Source organism: Equus przewalskii, chromosome 19 (assembly GCF_037783145.1).
Source record: "Equus przewalskii isolate Varuska chromosome 19, EquPr2, whole genome shotgun sequence".
Classification (NCBI taxonomy): Eukaryota; Metazoa; Chordata; class Mammalia; order Perissodactyla; family Equidae; genus Equus; species Equus przewalskii.
In genome coordinates, this window is record NC_091849.1 from 51312606 (window position 1) to 51330149 (window position 17544).

General features: G+C 40.4%; 1 long non-coding RNA gene across 1 annotated transcript; it reads left to right on the forward strand.

The window, feature by feature from the left end:
* The first annotated feature begins 2615 nt into the window (after nt 1-2615).
* Nucleotides 2616-10816, forward strand: LOC139077520 (uncharacterized). Its single transcript, XR_011530128.1, has 4 exons — nt 2616-2896; nt 8142-8245; nt 8698-8864; nt 10001-10816. It is a non-coding gene; the product is annotated as an uncharacterized lncRNA (long non-coding RNA).
* Nucleotides 10817-17544: the final 6728 nt, after the last annotated feature.

Here is a 17544-nt window from a genome sequence, read left to right on the forward strand (position 1 = left end):
GTTCTAGATTGTTATAAATATATTTTAATTTTCTCTTTTTAATTTTTTTCTTTGCTCATTTTTTTGGAGAAAAAATTGGTGTCTAAATTTTATATCTCTTTTTCAGACAAGAATTTCATTTTTCTGGCAACTTTTTTTCATTTTTAACAGCTTTATTGAGGTATAATTGACGTACAATAAACTGCACATATTTAAACTGTACATGTTGATAACTTTTAGCATATGTACACACTTGTGAGACATCAAGACATCACCATAATCAGGATAATGAACGTATTCCTCACCCCCAAAAGTTTTCTCCTGCTCTTTTGTAATCTTACCCTTCTTTCGCATTCTCATCCCCAGGCAGCCACTGATCTGAGTTTTATCACTATAGATTAGTTGCATTTTCTAGAATTTTATATAAATGGATCAAGCAGTATGTGTTCTTTTTTATTTGCCTTCTTTAGCATAATTATTTTAAAGTTCACTCATGTTATTGTATGTATGAACAGTTCATTCCTTTTTGTTGCTGGACAGTATTCCATTATATGAGTGTACTCCAATTTGGTTATCCATTCACCTGTTAATGGGCATTTGGATTATTTCCAGTTTTGGCTATTACCAGCAAATTTACTGTGAACATTCATGTACAAGTCTTTGTACGGAAATATGCTTTCTTTTTCTTTGGGTAATGCACTGGAATGGAATGGCTGGGTCAATATGGTAGGTGTGTGTTTAATTTTTTAAGAAACTGCCAAATTATTTTTCAGAGGTATTGAACCACTTCACATTCCAGCCAGCAGTAATGAAAGTTCCAGTTTCTCTACATTTTTGGCAACACTTGATGTGGTTGGTATGTGAAGGTATTTCATTATGGTTTAATTTGCATTTCCCTAATGACTAATTGTGTTGAGCATCTTTCCATGTGCTTATTTTCCATCTATATATCTTCTTTGGTGAATTGTCTGCTCAAGATAGGCCATCTTTTGGGCCATAAGTCAAGTCTCAAGAAGGTTAAAAGGACTCAGATCATACAAAGTGTGTTTTCAGACCACAATGGAGTTAAATCAGAAGTCAATTACACAATAATATCTGGAAAACCCCAAAGTATTTGGGTCCAGCATTGCTGTTAAGAAATCTGATGCTGATCCCATCCTTGTACCTTTGTAGGAGATATGCTCTTTTTCTCTGGAAGCTCTCAGAATTTTCTTTCTCTTTAGTGTGCTTAAATTTCCCAATGCTATATCTGAGTTCTTAATCTCTTTTATTTGGCACTCAATTCTTTCCCTCTGAGTTCTTTCATCTTTCTTTAATTCAGGGACACTTATTTTTATTATTTCCTTATATATTTTCCCCTTGTTTTATTTTTCTCTCCTTTTGGACTCCTATTTTCAGTATGTCAGCGTGTCTACTTTTATCTTCCATGCGGCTTAACTTTTTATTTCTATATTTATCTCTTTATCTTCTTTCCTGCCTTCTGGGAGATTTCCTCAGTCTGCTGTTTCAGTTTTCAGTTTATTCTTTGGCTATATTCTGCTTGCTATTTATCCCATCAACTATTCTTTCTTTCAAGTGTTATTTTTTAATACGTAATCTTTCCATTTGGCTCTCTTTTTGTCTTTTTTCCTGCTTTTTATTCCCAATATCTTTTGACAACGTTAGTTGTGATGCGGGCTTGGCGAGCTGAGAAGTTGGAAGAAAGATTTCTTGGACTTTCAAGACTCAAGGTCTGGTCGTAGTGCTCTTTTATTCAGAGAATAGCATGGGGACAGGACCCATGGGCACTAAGACCTGCAGGCATGGGGACAGGACCCATGGGCAGTGAAGAGCTGCAGTGTGTTGAGGGTTAGGGCTAAATTTGTAAGGCATGGGTGTGTGACTTATTTTTACTAGACAGAGGAAAGATGATGTAAAAAGTCATTAAATGGTATCAGTGCAGGTGGGATCTGGTTGTTGTGTGGTCATATAACTTTAGATATGAATAGGGTCATTTAGATTGGCATATAGGCCAGGACGTCTTGGACTTCTCTCCCTGGGGCAGCCTTGATCCTCATCAGTTGTGCTTATTTTAAATTCTTAATTTGTTTGTTCCAATATTTCTTGGGAATATTCCATATATGGAATATATTGTATATGGATATTCCATATCCACTTGATACGATATGTGTTGTTGTGTTTGTGGTTTTCCTTCCACAGTGGTTCTAACCTCAGGTAATTTAGGCTGTGAGCTGATCTTCCTCTAGAGTTATAGGTACTAGGATGAGATGCCAAGGCTTAGGCCCCAGTTTTTGGCCTCCTTGTGATTTTAAGAAGTTGGAAGATGAGCCCTAGGGCAGAGAGTCCTAGACACCACAACTGCAGTCAGCCACCCATCTGTTGCCCCTCCATTAGGCATCCCGCTCGTGGGGTTCTCCTCGAAAGTTTTAAAAGGGAGAAGACGGTTGTCTCTATGTGATCCACCATCCTGTATGTGGGCTTGGTGAGGAAGACTGGAGGAGCGAGTGCTCAGGGCAGCTGGTCAGTCTTCCCTTTTCATGTGGGCTGTTGTTGCTGCCTCTGACTCACCGTGGTTACAGGGCAGGCAGTGATCCAAGGAAATCTGAGAGAGAGGCTAGAGCGGAACCGAGCAGCGTTCTCTTTACCTGTTCTTCCACCTCTGCATGCCTCTCCTCCCGGAGTTTATGATGGCCTTTAGTCTCTCCAGGGATTTCTCACAGATTAATGCATTCCTCTCTCTTCTGAGATTTCCCTGGAGCTGACTCCCTGTGGCCTGAGCCCAGTAAACATCTTGTCTGTACTTCATGGGGTAGCAGTGGGGGATTGGTTCCTGAAAGCTTTTGAGTTTTGCTGTAAGAAAATTAATCTTGCAGCAGAGTGCAATAAAAGGAGGAAGGAAACACAGTTACTAGTCTAGGTAAGCAGGAATAAAGATCTGAATTAATTGTTTGTTTGTTGAAATGAGAAGATTTTTTTTTCTGTATAAATGATTTATTTGTTAGTTGAACCTAAGATGGAAGAAGCTGCTGTTTTATTTTGCCTTTTTTCTCTCTAAATATGTTTATTCTTAGCTTTTTTTTTTTTTTGAGTGAATTGCAAACTAAGCACTGGGAGAAATTCAAGCTGTTAACAGTGCAAAAGGAAGCTAAATGAGGCCAGATTGGAGAGCAAATTGTTATTATTTAAAACTTATGGACCACCCCAAGTATGCCAAGTTCTATTTAAGAAAGTTTAGAAACATGATCCCTTCCAGTGAACAGCGAACATTTTCAGGAAATATCTGCCACGTTTTTGCTTGTATTCTACTTCATGTACTGCCAATACTTAAACTTGTCAAGTTTGGGGAATTTCCTCTTAGTATTCTTTCCCCTCAATTGTTTTTGAGAGTGGCTCCCTGTCCTTTTTTTCTTTTCTTTTTTTCTTCCATAAAAACAGAAACTATAAACAAATGTCATTGTGTATGTTCATATCATTGGGTTGAAAGTTGGTAACTAAAACCCTGTCCTTGTCCTGTGAGTCTTCATAAAGGATACAGGATGGAGCATTCCCCTCTCGCACCTCTTCCGTGTGTTTGCCGCTCCAGCCGATGGTAACTGGCTGATCTCTATTTTTATTTTAGACTAAAATTAAAGAAATCAGTTTGAACTGTAGCATGCAAGATTTATGTTAACTGTAAACATATGAAAAATGTTCAGTCTTAAGTAAGACAAACAGTATTTTTTTGGTTGTGTTTTGGGTTCTTTTGCCTGTTGAACTGCCAAAAATTACATGTAGAAAGATTTTGTCAGTAAGAATTCTCATAAAATGCTGATGGGAATATAACTTCTGATGCCCATGAAGGAAAATTAAAAACACAGCTGTAGCTCTGTGTAGCAGGTGAGCCCCACCCTGTCCCACCACATCCCACATACCAGCGGTTCTCAAACCTTAGCATGCATCAGAGTCACCCAGAGAGCTTGTTAAAACAAGGATTACTGGGCCCCACCCCTAGATTTCTGATTCAGTAAGTCTTGGGTGATGCCTGAGAATTTGCATTTCTGGTAAATTCCCAGATTATGGTGAAACTGATAGTCCAGGATCAACACTAAGAACCACTGCCCTAAGTCAGTGGTTCTCAACCCTGGCTGTACCTGGGGATCTTAAAAAGAAGACTGTTGCCAAAAAGTTACAGTGTTCGAGTCTACTCCCAGTGAGTCTAATTTAATTGGTTGGAAATGAGGCCTGGATATCTGTATTTTATAAAACCTCTTCAGGAGATTCTAATGTGCGTTTAGGGTTGAGAACCACTGCCGCATAACTCATTCCTACCCATCATCCAGAGGAACTCATATAGTTGCTGTTCCACTTCCCTTCCAGCCTTCAACATTAGGCTATTGTCAAGATATGTTTATTTAAGTTGGTATGCCGTTGGTCTTGGTCATCGCCAGAATGTAAATCAGTGAGTGTTTATCTTCCCCCTTACTCTCAATGGTTCCCTGAGATTTCTCTCCTCTGATCCAATCTCTCCTCCCTCTTCTCTCCCTCTCTTCCCTCTCTCATCTTCCTGTTGCTTTCTCTAGAATTCTTCGCCAAGTGGTTTATTTACAATCTCTTCTGTGCTTTCAGCCTTTCTCCCGTTTTCCCCCCTCCTCTCCTTGCCTTCCCTGGAGCTTGGCTTGTTTGTAAGGATAGTGCTTTATCTGCAGCCCTTTCAAATGCAGGCTGCTGGCTTTCCTGCATTCCCTGGGTGGTGGACTGTGGAAGCCGTTTGCAGTCCTCTTTCCATGTCACTGCAGCTTCTAGACGTGTACCCCTCAATGCTCGTGTAAATGTCCTGAGCCTTTGAAGTTAATGCTCTCTGCCTGTGTCACCTCTCTCCCCTGATATTGTTGTTGTGCACCTGCTTATCTCTCCGTTCTTTCACTAAAGTTTGGGCACTGGCTCCCGGTCTTTCCTTCAACGCTATCCCTGCCATCACTTTAGGAGCATCTACATCCACATGCATGACCATCTGGCAGTCTGTCATCTTAGTCTTTGATCTCCTCATCCTCAATGAGCTTCTCTTTCGCTCCACCTCCCCATCCAATGTCATCATTAGGCTCTAGGCCTTTGCCATCATGGAGTGTTCACCATCTATGAACTACTGCCTTCCATCATTCTAGCCCATTCTCAATTACCTAACATCACAATCACAAGAAGCCCATCCAGAGTAGGATTTCATTCTCTTTTTTAGAGGAAGGCACTGCACATGAGTAAAGAACTGAGGACATGCTGCTGATCAAGGGGGAAAGACAATCTCATATCATTTAAAATCTTATATGCGAAGAAATTGATGATCTTTATGTTACACTTCTGTATTTAGTATGTGAAATAATGAAATTTCAAAAGCTTATTTCAGGGACTCAAATCCTCTTTTTTGATGGAAAAATATTCTATTATAAGAGGAGACTCTCTTTGGGGCTTTCCACACAGAGGCCTGACGTGGATAAGATATGCTCCTACGTCCCCTAAACTATCTCTCCTAGATATCTCGAGTTTCACCCCTAACATTTTAATACTTAAGTTAGGGATGGGTAACACTATTATGATGTTTTCTCAGCTAGTCAAGTTTTACTGTGAAAAATTTCAGATGCCTCCAGAATATGTTATGTGCCTTACTCGAGAAATCAGCTTCCTATCAAAGCATGATTGACAACATGATTCTGCAACGTGTATCAAGAATATTAAAATTTTTATACCCTTTGGATGGGTGGAGGGAGCACAGGATGGGAGGCAGGGACCCATGCCAATCTCTTGCATCTATTTCGCTCCTTCATTGAGAGATGTGTGGAAAGAGAAGTGCCCTCTCCTCCTTTCATTAGTCACAGAACAAGGCATAGTGGTCCTGAAATTCACTTCTCCCCAGAGCTGTAGTTCCCACTGGGAGCAAGTCTAGGGACAGCGGGAGGACAGATGCTAACATATTTATCTATGAGCACACTTTGGACTATTTTTTTTAGTATCTCTGTGTCACTGGCTCATACAGATTGTTTTCATACTTTTTATGTCTGCATAATGTCTGGGTACAGTTTGGCTGGCATTTATGGGAAGTGAGAGGAGCGTGAAGGGAATGTGTGAGCCACAGTTGATAATTATCCTTGGGTAGAGACAGGCATCTTCTGGCCACTGCACAGCAACTGGGGGCACAGAAAGATAGGAAGTACAGTGGGATAGTGGAAACAGCAAAAGGTCAAAAGTCAGAAAACTCAGAGCAAGGATTTTTCGACTTACTATCCTTGGATTTGGGGCAATTTCCTTAGTTTGTCTGAGCCTCAGTTTCCTTACCTGTAAAATGGGGATCAGGGTGTCTCTTCTACTTTCCTCACAGGGTCGGGGGAGGATGGAATCTTTTGTGTGTGTAAAAGTGCTCGGACAATAGCAATGTGCCCTGGAACAGAGGTAAGGTGTTTTTGTAGGATGAGTTGTGGTACTCTCCTGAGCTTCAGGGAAACATTAAGCGAAATATGAACTCTGTGGCATGTCAGTAATCATACGTTATAAATTTGAAAAATAGTTGGGATAAATTGTAGTTTTGGGCATTGTAAAATGATGGAGTGAAGATGAATTAAAACATCAGAAATGTATTGGATTAAGAAGCAGCTCGGATTTTGAAAACGTGCTACATAGTTAAACAACATCCAATATTTTACTATCCAAATAAAAACACTTAGCTCTTTCATAAGCCCTTTTCCTTTTATAATCATGAGCCCTTGCTTTTTTAGATATTACCTAGACCCTAATTAGATGTAGGAATGGTTTAGATAGTCTGCTCTACTGACCAAGAATAATTTTTTATATTTTATTAGGAAAAAAACCAGTGAGTTTCAACATGCCTCCTGTGACTATGTTAATTGTCTGGAGTGTCTCAATTTCTGGAAATCTCGTTGGTCATAAGTTCTCACAAACTATCATGTTTATGCTCCCTTTAGCCCTTCAAACCAAACATCCTCATCACAAACTCATTTTTTGGCAAGTGATGTGAATGTCCCTCCTAAGGCACGTATCTCCTAAGCTTTGTCTTCTCTTTAAGCTAAATCTACCCTTTGCCTGTATGTCCCCAGACCAAATACAGTGTTTTGCTCATTGTAGGTTTTCAGTACATGTTTATTGAATCTAGTTGAATAATTTTCTTTATCAAGCTTGCAGCATAAACTGGATGCTGACTATATGAGCAAACATAAATGTATATACCCCTGTTTATATAAAACGTGAATTTAGAGTTTTCAGTCTGAATCCTGGAAAACAAACCACCTTGGTGAGACTGAGGTGCAGTACTGTGGGATGGGGAAAAGCAGAACTTCCTTCACCCCGGGAGGCAGGAGAGCACTCCAGGTCCCTTCTCTTGGTAACTGGAAAGTTTGTCCAGGATCCCAGGAGAGAGGTTGGAATTTGGAGTGTTTAGAGGTCACGGTTGGAGCCATGGAAGTGGATGAATTTGGCCAAAGGAGGATCTATGATTGAGAGGGAAAGGAGTAATTTTTGAAAAGGAAAGTAGTGCTTAGCAAGGTTCGAGAAAGAAGAATGGGAGAAGGGAAATGTCAAAATGTTCAAATAGATTTTATAAGGATGTAAACTTCACACATGTTTTTGTCTGTATTGTTCATTGCTGTGTCTATTCCAACAACCCGGAATAACACCTGGCATGTAAAGGACACTCAGTAAACATTTGCTAAATGAATGCGTGAATGAAGAATAGACGATCGGAGGGGTCACAAGTGGCAGGGAGCCTGAAAAAGCTCAGGGCTGAAATGAAGTCACAAATGTAATGGCCAATGCTAATGGACAACTGAGGAAGTGGAAACAGTGAATCTGTCTTTTGCAAAACGTGTTGGTTCTTCCCAGCAAGACATCACTGTTGGTTCCCCATCTACCAAATTCCATCAAAATGATCAAGTGAATATATGTATAGGGAGAAGCTGAGTCGGCACTGTCCACATGCCAGAAATATCAAGTAATTTTTATGAATCCTGTTTGGATGGTTGGTTCTGTGTTGGAGGTCCATGAGCACTCTTGTTCTGAAAGCATCGCATATCTAGGATGCAAACCGAAAAAGGCCCAGCAGACCCCGTCTGAGGGAGGAAGACAATGAGGTAGGCAGTGAGGCCATCAGTAGCACGTTATTTGGTCTCTTTCTGCTTTTTCAGTGCCTCCTGCAAGCCCAAAGTCTTCACCAACATTCAGGTTCCACCCAGAGACCACATTCTCACTGCCTTCTGTGGGTCACCTCCCCCTGTCCTTTTGGGAATCTGTAAGTGCTGTCTCTTCTGCTATTTTCACTTCAGTCCACAAAGAGAGGAGGAAGGGAGGGGAGGAGCTGAGATCGGCAGTTAAGTACAGTGTAAGAGGTGTAGGTATGAGCTGGAAGGCTGTGCCTGGGGTTCAGATGCGAGCCTGTGCTTCTCAGGAGAATTGCTGATGGATGCCCCTGACTGGGTTGGGAGAAGCTGGGCAGGAGTAGAGGGAAAGAACTGATGCGACCCAGGTGGTTACAGGAAGGAGGTAAAGGAAGCTAGAAGGTTAAGGGGGGCGGAGTCACTTTCTATGAGCAACAAAGGGAAATCTGGGAGTGCAGGAACCTGGAAGGTCATGTGGTATAGAAAGGGAAGAGAGACAACTCTGAAAACTGTAAAACAAGCTGCCGCTGTGGTCTGAATCAAGTCCTTTAGAAGCTCGCTGAGAAATCTTCTCTTCCTTCCCAAGTCTCCTTCAATCCCATAGAGAACCAACACAAGAGGGAAAGAGGAAGAGTCGGAGCAGAGTCTCTTCCTAAAAGCCACCATCTGTGGGCGTGAGTGTCTTTGGTCCACGGATTTCTCCTAAGACCCATGATGATTTTGATGAGAGAGTATTGATTTTATGGTTCATTGGTAAGTATATTAACATACTTCCTCCTACACCATTTTGGGGAGTACATTTTCTTTCTCTTTGGAGAGAATCCGTTTTCAATGTTTTTTCTTAGGAACTGTTTCTTGTGATAAAACCCAATAGCTAGAGATCACCAGAAACAAATCAATATTTCAACAAAGGCAGATCTACTTTATTCTCTGCCTGTCTCCTCCCTCCTGGGTGATTGTGTTAAACCAACGGTTAACAAAGAGGCATATGTAATGGACAAGGATCATTTACAAGCCTACTGTTACTTGCCGCACACGCGATCCAAAGGAAGAATTGCCATCATGAAGGAAGATTCTGACCAGGGCCAGAATCTGAAGAATCCTACATGGAATACATTCTGTGCAGGGCAGGTTTCTGCCTTCCCCAAGTTCCATTTCCTTTAGCCCTTTAAGTGAAGGGCTGACAAGTATTAGCATATAAGGGATGTGCCTTGCAAGTAAATATCTTCCTGCTAGGTAGAACCTTGAAAGAAAAATGCACCGGCTTGGTTTTTTGCCCTTTAATTCTTTTTTTCTATTTTATTTATAAACAACATGGAAGAAAAAGTTCAAAATCTAGAAATCAAGAAAATTAAACTGAAAAGTGTGTCTCAGTGTATTATTGTATATTCTAATTTTATGTAATTTCCCCCCTTTTTATTCTTAGAAAGTCATGAAATTCAAGATCTGTGAGAATCAGCAACTCTTATTATGCTTTTTTCCTTGCTGTTTTGATGTTAGTAGATTTAGATAACAAACCATTCATTCATTCAGATAGTTACCATACTGTTGGGGATACAGAAAAGAGGCAGACACGGACCCACCCCTTTTAGGTGCTCGAAGCCCCTGAATATCCTTCCTGCATTGTGCTTTAGGACCACCTCTAAAGAAAAGAAGCAGCAAAATGCTTCTTTTTTTGAATGTATGGCATACATATGACTCATTATATTTATGATTCCTTTAAGCTTAAATTAGGAGGAAGTTCCTAGAGTATGTTGTAGAGTAAGCAAAAAATGGTTGTGATAGATTGCAAAAATAGCCACAAATTATTTCATCCCTGTGTGCATGCCCTTTGGCAATGTGAGTTTATGGTCTTCCCATCAGGAGTTTAATTCTTTTTCTCCACCCAGTAAACATGGACTTGACCCTGTGACTTGCTTGGCCTCAACACATGAACAAATGTACTGCACGTAGATGCTTGAGAAGGGCTGTGCGTTAGGGCTTGCTGTCTTGCTGTACCTGGAACCCTGAGACAGCCTTGTGAATGGCCTGAGCTACTCTGCTGCATGAAGAGAGAGACGCAGTCATGTCCATGTCGCTCCACTAACATATGCCAACCACCAGAGATAACACTGAGGCTATGCTAGACCACATGATGCCAGCTGAACTGCCAGCCGCCTAGATGTGTGAGTGAGCAGCACACATCAGCTGAGCAGACCCAGACCAGAACTACCACTTGGAAAGTGTGCATTGGATTCTTTCCAACACGGAGAATTATGGAAAATACTAAATGTTGTGATTTTAAGACACTACATTTTGGAGTGTTGTTATGTAGTAAAAGCTAACCGATACAATGGTATTTTTCTAATCTCTTAAAACTTTTAAATGCTGAAACTACAGGATTAGGATGAGTTCAGAATGTGAAAATATAGTCTTATGATGTAACATTTCTTAAGACTGGCCATAAATTCTATTGAAATTTTGAATTCTATTTGAAATTTAATTCCTGAGGAATTAAATAATTGATAAAGATTTTTAAAAAATACTTTATTGATGTATGATTGACAAAAAACTGTAGATATTTAATGTATACAGCTTGATGTGTTTGGGAATTGGTAGAAATTTTTATTGTTTTTTATAATCTCTAGTGAAGATGTGAAATTGAAATTGGTTGGGGTTAAGATTTCCAGTTAGTAAATGAATAAAAGAAGAGCTGATTGTCCCAGATTTTATTTACTCTGGTTCTGCCTGATGCACTAGAAGTCAATGTTTGCTTAATGAGTGGTCGGTATTTATTGCCTTTTCAATTCAACAACAGGCTATGTTTTAAATATAAAAATTACCATGATAAGTTATAGCCACCATCCACTCATCACTCAGTTACTCATTCCCTCTATGCAAGAGGGAATATCTTCTCCAAAGATTCTGCTTGTTTTCATATATTTTAAAGCACTTATTAGGTACTATGTAGCAGTCAATAGGCCCATAGAAGAGGACAGTACAATTTGAGAGCTGTGTGAGGGCTAGAATTAAGAGGATGTACAGACTATATGGACATATGTTTGTAGTTAGTGGGTACATGGGACACCTCTTGTGCCCCAGTTGGCATCAGCAACGAGATGTGTAGGTGTAACCTGGCAAGGCCCTGCCTCAGCTGTACTGTGCATCTCTTGTTGGCCTGTGACTTCTCTGTTCTTGCTGTGTGGGCTATCTTAAGGAACCTGCTGAGTCACTGTGACAGATGCACAGACTGGAAGTGCAAGAGAGTAACACTGCATGAGACAATCTTTGACCAATGAGGGATGGGAGCCAGGCTATAATCTGAACAAATATACTTTAATTACTTGAATTATTTCAGCCTCAGTCCCCTGCTCTGTGAAGTGCAAAGAAAAATTCCTACCTAATAATAAATACCCTCCAGTGTAGTGAGGATTAAATGAGATAAAGTCTGTATAGGTCTATCAAATAGTATATGCTCAATAAATGTTAGTTTTCCTCTCTGTTCTTGCATTTATAAAATTGTGATAATGAATGTTATTATTTTGGTTAGTTTTTTCTTTTACTATTAGACTTTGAAAATAATTTAAGGAAAAGAATCTTTTAAACTTAAAACTTTTGGAAAATTGGAATTACTAACCAATAACTATAGCCAGGAAGTATAGTTGAAAGAGCATCTTGTGTGTAATCAGAAAAACTAGATTCTAGTTCTGGACCCTGCTATTATTGTCTATGTCACTTTGGACAATTTGTGGCAACTCACACAACATTGGAGGAGAAGTAGGCTTGTCCTAACTCCTAAGTAACTGTTGGCAGGAGAGCGAGAAGCAAGAAGTGGAGAAGAATGTTTCATAGTAACACAGTCAACAGAGAATTTATTTCCAGCTTTCACTCCAAGTAGGAACTGATTCTTAACAACTAAAATAGCTTCAAAACCACACACACACTTAGTCACAGCATGCAAAATGATGAACTGCAGGAAGGCTAACCTGACTCCAGATCCCACAGATGGAGGACAGAGCTCTGCAATTCACAGCTGTGCCAGAATTTTGCAGCCGTTAATGGACAAAGCCTTTCATCATAATCAGCTGATAAAAACTCAGTCTTAAAAGAATTTATGTGAACAAGCTGAGAAGCAGCGCTAACTCCCTGAAATCACTCCTGAGGATCCCAAAGCAAGAAGTAGAAATCTAAATGACCGAGTGGCATAGGCATATCGTGAGTTAGAGAGAGAAACGAGATTGAGCCCTAACTAGTACCTTCATCACGCTAAGAATTTTAGAGAAGAGGAGCCAGAGATGATATCAAAACATGCTCTGTGCCCTTTAGAGTTTGTTGTATGTGTTTATGGAGAGTGAAGTGTGTATAAGTCTCATTACAGGATGTCACTTCAGTCATTCTTATCAATTGTTTTATTTCCTCAAAAATCCTGAGTTAATTTTTTTAGGTGTTGTTTTAGGTTTGTTTTTTTTTTTTTTGCTTTTTTTTTATTGTGGTAAAAAAATACATAATGTTAAATGTTCCATCTTAACCATTTTAAAGCGAACAGTTCAGTAGTTTAACTGTATTCATATTGTTGTGCAACAGGTCTCTAGAACTTTTTCATCTTGCAACACTGAAATTCTATACCTACTAAACACTAATTCTCTCTCCCTCCTCGCCCTTGACAACCACCTTTCTACTTTCTGTTTCTATGGTTTGATTGCTTTAGATACTTCATATGAGTGGAAACATACTATTTGTCCTTTTGTGACTGACTTATTTCACTCAGCATAATGTCCTCAAGTTCATCCATGTTTCAGCATGTGACAGAATTTCATTCTTTCTTAAGGCTGCATCAATATTCCATTGTATGTATATGCCATGTTTTCTTTATCCATTCATCTGTCGATGGACATTTGGGTGGCTTCCCCCTCTTGGCTATCGTGAATAATACTGCCGTGAACGTGGATGTGCAGATATCTCTTGGAGATCCTGCTTTGAATTCTTTTGGATGTGTACTCAGAGATGGAATTGCTGGATCATATGGTAGTTCTATTTTTCGTTTTTTGAGGAACTTCCATACTGTTTTCCATAATGGATGCACCATGTTACATTCCCACCAGCAGTGCACAAGGGTTCCAATTTCTCTATATCCTCATTAACACTTTTTATTTTCTGTTCTTTTACCAGTGGCCATCCTAATGGCTGTGGGGTGATATCTCATTGTGGTTTTGATTTGCATTTGTCTTATGATTAGTGATGTGGAGCATCTTTTCCTATGCTTGTTAGCCATTCCTAGATCTTCTTTGGAAAGTTGTCCATTCAAGTCCTTTCCCCATATTGTAATCAGTTTATTTGTTTTTCTGTTGTTGAGTTGTAGAAGTTCCTTATATTTTTCTAGATATCAAGTTATGTATATCAGATATGTAATTTGCAAATATTTTCTCTCATTCTATAGGTTGCCTTTTCATTCTGTTGATTGTCTTCCATGATGTAAACTTTTTAAGTTTGATGTTGTCCCATTTGTCTGTTTTTGCATTTGTTGCTTGTGCTTTTGGTGTCATATCCAAATCATTGCCGAATCCAATGTCCTGGAGGTTTTCTCCTGTATTTTTTTCCAGGAGTTTTATAGTTTCAGGTCTTGCATTTAGGTGTTTAATCCATTTTGAGTTAATTTTTGCATTTGGTGTAAGGTAAGGGTTCAACTTCCTTCTTTTGCTTGTGGGTATCCAGTTTTCCCGTCATCTGTTGAAGGGTCTACCCTTTCCCCACTGTGTAGTCTCGTTGAAAATTCTTTGGCCATATATGCAAGGACTTACTTCTGAGCTTTCTATTCTTTTCCCTTGGTCTATGTATCTGTCTTTATGTTGGTACCACACCACCTTTTTTTTTTTTTTTTTAAAGATTGGCACCTGAGCTAAGAACTGTTGCCAATATTTTTTTTCTTTTTTCTTCTCCTCCCAAAGCCCCCCAGTACATAGTTGTATATTCTAGTTGTGAGCGCCTCTGGTTGTGCTATGTGAGATGCCGCTTCAGCATGGCTTGATGAGCAGTGCCAAGTCTGCGCCCAGGATCTGAACCCACGAAACCCGGGGCCACCGAAGTGGAGCACGTGAACTTAACCACTTGGCCATGGAGCCGGCCCCCCATACCATCTTAATTACTGTTGCTTTGTAATATGTTTTGAAATCAGAAAGTATGAGGTCTCCAGCTTTGTACTTTTTCAAGATTGTTTTGGCTATTCAGAGTCCCTTAAGATTCCATATGAATTTTAGGAATTTTTTTTCTTTTTCTGCAGAAAATGTAATTGGGATTTTGATAGGGATTGCATGGAATCTATAGATCACTTTGGGTAGTACAGATGTTTTAACGTTGTCTTCCAATCCATGAGCACAGGATGTCCTTTGTTTTGTATCTTTGATTTTTTTCAAGCAAGATTTTGTAGTTTTTGGTGTACGAGTCTTTTACCTTCTTGATTAAGTTTATTCCTAAGTATTTTATTCTTTTTGGTGCTATAGTAAATGGGATTATTTTCTTAATTTCATTTTTAGATTGGTCATTGCTAGTGTATAGAAATACAATTGATTTTTTTTTTTTTTGAGAAAGATCAGTCCTGAGCTAACATCTGCTACCAATCCTCCTCTTTTTGCTAAGGAAGATTGGCCCTGAGCTAACATCTGTGCCCATCTTCCTCTATTTTATATGTGGGATGCCTGCCACAGCATGGCTTGGCAAGTGGTGCATAGTTCCACACCAGGGATCCAAACCAGCGAACCCTGGGCCACCAAAGCGGAACGTGCGAACTTAACCTCTGCACCACCAGGCTGGCCCCTGCAACTGATTTTTGTGTGTTGATTTTTTATCTTACAACTTTACAGTAGGTTTGTGTGTGTGTGTGTGTGTGTGTGTGTGTGTGTGTAATGTTTAGGGTTTTCCACATGTAAGATCATGTCACCTGCAAACAGATAATTTTACTTCTTCTTTTCCAATTTGAATGCCTTTTCTTTCTATTTCTTGTTTGTTTTACATTTTTGAAGATTAGAGTTAAGATTCTAGCCTGATGTACAACACGTGTTGAGGGAAAACCAGGGCTTTTGCTACCCCATTTGGCATCTTTGTGTGAATGAGAGAAGCAAGCCCCTTCCTCCAGGTAGTTGCAGCCTGCCCCAGGGTGCACGACGTGGAGAGCAGAGCACAGGATGAATTTCAGCCCCCCTAATCCCTTTGACTGAATGTGCTGGGGTAGTGGACACGTTGTGTATCTCTTCAAGTCCTCCTGACCCCTCCTCTTATTTCAGTCACCACTGCAGTGACCAGTTCTGCGTAGATGTCACCCAGTTTCACACAGATGCCCCTAAATGGTGCCTCGCCTTACACCCCAGGCCTCTCCCTTCCTGTTTTGGGGTTTTTGTGATTCCCTTCATGGGGGTGCCCACAGGAACCTTCCTGGCACTCACACGTGTGCAAGGCTGATGTGTGGGGCTGGTTGTGGAGGGGGAACAGGAGGGAACAGGAGGGGGGACTTCGTAATGCTCTGTGAGGCAGCTCTTGACCAATGGGAGAAGTGGGCCAGTGAATAAATGCTCTGCCCTCTCCACCAGCCTCCATGGAAGATGCTGAGACACGTTTCATGAGAGTCGTCAAAGGGTCCCAAAGGATCGAGCAACTTGTGGTCTGAAGCTCTGCTTTGAGGGGACCCATCACACAAAATGCTTGTACAACTGTATGCAGCAGCCTGGACCGTAACCTCTGACCCCATCTGCTTCAGGTTCGCCTTAAAGAGACCCATTTGTCGTGGGCGCTTTACAAGATACACAGCCACTTCACATTTCTGAGTTCCAGCATCCTCTTTTAAATTGGAAGTAAGAACACTTTAAAATGTGTTTAAAGTGTGAAGCACTAAATACATTTAAGTCATTAAGTATAAATCGTTATTTCTGTTTTCAAACCTCACACCCATTACCATGTAAATCAATACTTGCCTTCGTAAAAGATCATTTATACAGATCTCTAGACTCATGTTAACAAGCAATGATTGTTTTAAACTGAGCCACGGGTTCTAGAGAGGTCTCTTTTTAGATTTATCTTTTCATCTTTATCTAGGTAGCAGGATTGTTAAACTTGGTCAGTCTGATCTGGGCTCCATCATGGCGCCCTCTTTCTGGAACTTTGTGCCCACCCTGACTCCCTTGGTCTGTGTGGTTTGGCCTGCCTGCCTATGTCTCATTTTAAACACCACTCATTCTAGATGGGCCTTTGAAATGTTTTAGAGCCTGATAGTGATAGTGCCAATCAGGTGAGGGCAGCTTCGATCTGCTACCCCTCCCAAGCCCCCAGCACCACTCAAAATCTCACCCTCACTGGGATATCTTCTCTGCCCATGTTCTCTAGGTACTACTCTCTGATGCTGAAAAGGACCCGTAATTAGTTTATTGCTGTATTGGGCTTTTATCTTATTTTTGGTCTCAGAAATATTTTTGGTCTCAGAATGGCCTGCCATTCACAGATGAGAGAAAACACTGACTAAAAACTCTTTTCTTTCTACATTACAATGTAATCAGATTATTGTCATTCATTAAAATATCTTTGCTTCTTTGACATTAAATATTTTCATTACTGGAGCTAGTATCAGAGAAAACTGTGTTCATCTGCTTTTTTTCTCTTTTTTTGGTGAGGAAGGTAACACCTGTTGCCAATCCTCCTCTATTTGCTTGAGGAAGGTTGGCCCTGAGCTAACATCTGTGGTAGTCTTCCTCTATTTTATATGTGGGACGCTACCATGACATGGCTTGATGAGTGTGTGTAGGCCCACACCTGGGATCCGAATCTTTGAACTCCAGGTCGCCAAAGGGGAGCACGCGAACTTAACCACTACCTCACCAAGCCGGGCCCTATCTGCTTTGAATAACATAAGATAATCACATCCTTGACTTCACTGTCACATTTTTGGTACTGTGAAGTGAAGACTGGGTGTTTAGGGACCCAGGTCTAAGCCCATTTCTGCCAGTGGCTGTGTGACCTTGGATAGCCGCTTAATTTCCCTGGGCTCCAGCTTCCACTTTCATAGAATGTGACTGTTGAACTAGATACATCACCTTCTCTAAAATTCTGTGAGCATCTCCTCTCTGCATTTGCATCAACTGATCTCACACCTGGGTCAAGATATCAGTATTAGTGTGGTCCTTCTTTCTCATTTTCTCAATTGTCCTTTGCATTATTTTTTTAAGTCACACGAGTACTTTTCTCTGAATCTTCCTATGGCGTGTTGTCCTGAGGTGTCTCACCCTTCTTTAGTCAAGACCCTGTAAATATGCTGTGCGTCTTTCCCTGCGTATTTCTGTTCATGGAATACCATTGGACAAGAGTCTTCCAGCCCCTATTCAAATGTTCCGATTTCTTATATGGTATCTGAGCAGTGAGAAAGGGGATGATTTTCATTTAATGACCTCCCTTCTGTGGTCCACTTCTACTGTCA